Source organism: Solanum stenotomum, chromosome 12, assembly GCF_019186545.1.
Source record: "Solanum stenotomum isolate F172 chromosome 12, ASM1918654v1, whole genome shotgun sequence".
Lineage (NCBI taxonomy): Eukaryota > Viridiplantae > Streptophyta > Magnoliopsida > Solanales > Solanaceae > Solanum > Solanum stenotomum.
Genome location: NC_064293.1, coordinates 42,473,164 through 42,477,458, shown reverse-complemented (window position 1 = coordinate 42,477,458; position 4,295 = coordinate 42,473,164). Strand labels below are relative to the sequence as shown.

Sequence of the window (4,295 nt, the reverse complement as noted above, 5' to 3'; positions counted from 1 at the left end):
GCCTTAAAGCTAAACCAAACTTGGGAGTTAGTGGCTAAACCTATGGATGTTACCCATATAATGTAAGTGGGTATATAAGCTGAAAACACGTCCTGATGGATCTATCGAGCAGTACAAAGCATGACTAGTGGCCTAGGGATTCTCACAAGAGTATGGTCTTGACTATGACGAGACATTTAGTCCTGTGGCAAAAATTACTATCACTACAAGAAAAAGGCTTTTTAGAGACCAACATTTAGGGAGAAGTTGAAAATTTGGTCCCTAAAAGTATCCTTATAGGGACGAGTTTTCCTTGTGGTCTCTTTATTTTTTGTTACAACGAAGAGATTAAATCCAGTCTCTATAGTAATGAATAATTGGTCCCGAAAACAGAATTTAGTGGGTCAATAGGCACCGCTCCTCACTAAATTAAAATATATTTCTCTTTCTTTTTGGGACATAGTAAAATCCCTAAACCCTAATCTGCTCACCTTTAAGTTTCCTCACATTGAATACACATCTTCTTCTTCATCTTCATCGACTAAAGTTGCTTCTTCCAACATCACCAACCTCAAAATTCTTTGATAACGCAAGATTAAGAAACCAATGAAGCTAATTTCTTTCCCGTCATGAGTAACCCACCTTCTAGTGATGCTCTTTCGATTTGACGAAGAAGATTCCAGTTGGGCTCTGCAACAACCGTAATAATCAACAAAATGGGGGTAATTTTCTATTTCACTGATTTGATGGTATTAGATTTATGAAATTCAATTTTGATTTAGTAGTTTTTTTCAGATTCCTCTTATCTCGTTTTGAATACCTATTGAGTTCTTTTCTCATTTCAGATTCCACTTTTCTCATTTTGAATACTCAATTGAGTCACACTATTGGTACTTTTTTCCTTTGTATATATGTGTTGGCTGCTCAAGAGGGGTGGTCAGAGAAAGTAACAAATCATATTATATAATATATTGTGTTCTTCTTGGATTGTACTGATTGCTCTATATGTTTGCGAATTACATAAAAAATTGTTATATATTATCCATTCTTTCAATCCAAGCTCAGTCCTAGCAGGGCTATTTTTCCTCTTTTTCATGCCCTCTCAAGTTTCCCTCTCAAGTTTTCAAGTTTAAATATGATAACATGTCTGAAACCATATATTCATGATTAACTTTGTTGTTTGGTTCTTTTACTTGATATTTAAACTCAAGTTCTTCTCTTTTGATATTTTCAATAATAACGAATGCCTCTAAAGCTGTGAAATATTTCTAATTCTATGAACATTCACTATTGCTATCAACTATCCAACGGAGATTTCGAAATAGTGGATGTTATCAGGAAGTTGTACATATTGATGTAGTTAGTTTTGAAAGTGAACTTCAATTGCTTGAATTCTTACTTCTTTTATCTTATTGGCGATATTTAATCTACTAAATTTTGACTTTTGCTTGGTTTGTTATAATTTTTATAGTGTGCTTCAAATTCTATATGTACGACACCGAATTAGTTCTATATGTGTTTTTTGGTTGAAATAATATGTTGTTGGCTATGAAAGTTACCTATTTTAAAGAAAAAAAAACTTTTTTGGTTGTGTATTTATTTCTTCTCCAAAAGAAGTTGTCCACTCATTTTCAGGTTTCAGATCAAAGGTTTGGTGAACAAGTCAATTATAGTTCTCGTCTAAGGTAAAAATATTTCTCTAAATCCCTTGATATTACGGTTTCTAGTGCAGACTTTGGTATACTTCAGTAGTAGTGCAATCCTTTCTAAATAACAGAGTGAAAGTTCAACTATTCTTAAATGTTGTAAAAATCTTTGGACTAATTTCTTACATTGTTTGCTATGTCAAGTTGTTAATAGTTCGTGCGTTACAGTGTAAGTTTACTTCTACTTTTTTAGTGTTACTAGATAACTCTTGCAAAGAAATAATAAGTGAAAGAGTCGTCTGACTTAAATTCTTTGTAGTTCATGACTGATAGAATATATTGTAAGACTAATATGCACATAATTTCAACTCCTTCTTAGGAATCTCCTTGATACACACCTTGCGTCATGGAGTTGTATATATACATCATAAAGTATACTATATGCATTGTTAAATCAAATACATGACTGCACTTGGACCAATTTTAAAATTCAACAGAGAAAATGCATCTCAAATGTAAATCTATAAAGTAGAGAAGTTTGAGGATACTACTGCTCTCATTGAAATATTTAGAGGCAAGAATTAAGATAGTCTCATGGAGAGATGCTAGACAAACTGGAAAGATAGTACATGTATAGTACAAGTATAATTAACAATTGAGTGTCCTAGTACCTACCCTTGCATACCATTCATGCTTGATGAAGTTATATTGGGTCCTGAGGAATGCAAACTAAATTGTTAGGACTCCCCTGCTACAGTGAAAACATAAAGAGCATCACCAGATTTGCTAAATGAAAAGAAAGAATCATGAAAAACTCTAGTTACCTATGGGAGAAGTATTACAAGATTTACTATATTTCGAGCTCCGTTAGACAATTTGTATGTTAAATATAGCACTCAATACAATTATCAAGCATTGTAATACAAATTTAAGGAAGGAGGTTTATGTCCATTTTGTTTCTGTATCAGCGTTCAATTGAGTTTTCAAAATCATCCAAAACTTACCAATATTTTCTCAATTTTGTTCTGCTGCATTTTATTTCTTTGCATGTTGTCCAAGTCTAACTACTGTTGAACAAAAAAAGGGGGACAAAACTGCCTAATGTGTTCTCGAAAGGGAAAAAATATCGATGAATAATATTTTACCTTAGATTAAAATGGCGTTAAAGGATAAACCATTGTATGTAGTATGAACTTAATGATCTTTCTTGTTTTATTTTATTTATTTAGAAGCATCAGCTTCAAAGTTTTAATTCATACTTTGGATTCTGCAATGGTTACAGTCATCCTCATATTAGATTAAGTTTGATATTTATCACATTACGTGTACAATAAGAAATACATAATACATCTTACTACTTTGTTAGTGTGTACTTTTATGTTAGGAGGGACGGATACCCATTAAATGTTTGCAGAACCAGTTGATCGCGCTGAGGTTCTATTGGTCTTATGATTGGCTTTGGTTTTTAAAGGCCAGGTATTCGTAATAAATTACATCTTCTGTTTCTTTTACGGTGGAAGATTACTATGAAATCATTAAAGAACCTATGAATTTCGGTACAATAAGGCTAAGTTTCATGAGGGAATGTATGAAAACCTCCAAAAGTTAGAGATCTGTTTTTCCCCTAAATTGAGCCTTTAGGTTTATTTTCTTATCTAGAAAATCTTTTTCTTTTCCCTTCAAGTCAAAGTGGACTTGGATGAAATTCGAAGAAGTAATATCAAGTTGTGCCAGCCCTTCTCTTTCTATTATAGTTACGTTGATTGTAGCAAAATTTGGACCTTCAATCGCATACCATGTTTGTGAAATGCATTATCTACTAACACAACAATCAATCATTAATTTAAAAAAATGTTCATACATATAATGTCTATTTAATTCTAAAAACATGTAGTCATGTTATCTATTTCTAGACTTGGTAGATGTTACTATCTTACTACTTGTTCTACGTATGTTTTTTTGTATGACTTAACATATTAGAAAGTATATACTCTACTTTTATCATTGATATTTTGTCCATAAATTTGCAGCTACATGCTCATCTATAATGAAAGATTATGTATTTCTTAGAACATTGCTTTAGAATTGAGTGCAACGTTTAAATTGGCAAGTTGAAATTTAGATCTATTAGATGGTCTAAACTATGTTTAATTTCAGTTCTCTAGTGGAATTTTTAGTAGTTATGAACAATATTTATTATGTCTTTGACAAGGTTTAGATGATTTGATGAATTTACAAGTCTCCGACCAAAAGCGAAGATGAGATTATCATTATGCCGAGACAGTTTGACAATTTTTCAAATTTCCTATAGTGAATGTAATGACTAATATTGGGTTGTAAAATAATACATTGCTATTGATGGGATGTTAATCTGATTTTTATAATTGCGTATATATATATATATATACGAAGGCATGCCATGATTGATCTATTGTCTTTATGCAATTGAAGTTTTATATTATAAACAGTAATATTTCTACAATATAAAACTTGTACTGACCAGATGCCTTGTCCTAATATGACTTTTAGGACCAGAGAATGTGGACGCTATAAGTCTGTAAATACCATAAAAAGTGGTACAAAACAACAATTTAACGACCAGATAAATGGTCCCTAAAGATGTCTTAGCGACCAGACTAAACCTGGTCCCCAAAGACTTTTAGGGACCAG

The 4,295-nt window shown here is 31.9% G+C and overlaps 1 long non-coding RNA gene across 1 annotated transcript; it reads left to right on the top strand.

The window, feature by feature from the left end:
* The first annotated feature begins 316 nt into the window (after nucleotides 1-316).
* Nucleotides 317-3,952, top strand: LOC125848477 (uncharacterized). The gene is made up of 3 exons (XR_007444517.1): nucleotides 317-701; nucleotides 1,615-1,664; nucleotides 3,010-3,952. It is a non-coding gene; the product is annotated as an uncharacterized LOC125848477 (long non-coding RNA).
* The last annotated feature ends 343 nt before the right edge of the window (nucleotides 3,953-4,295 follow it).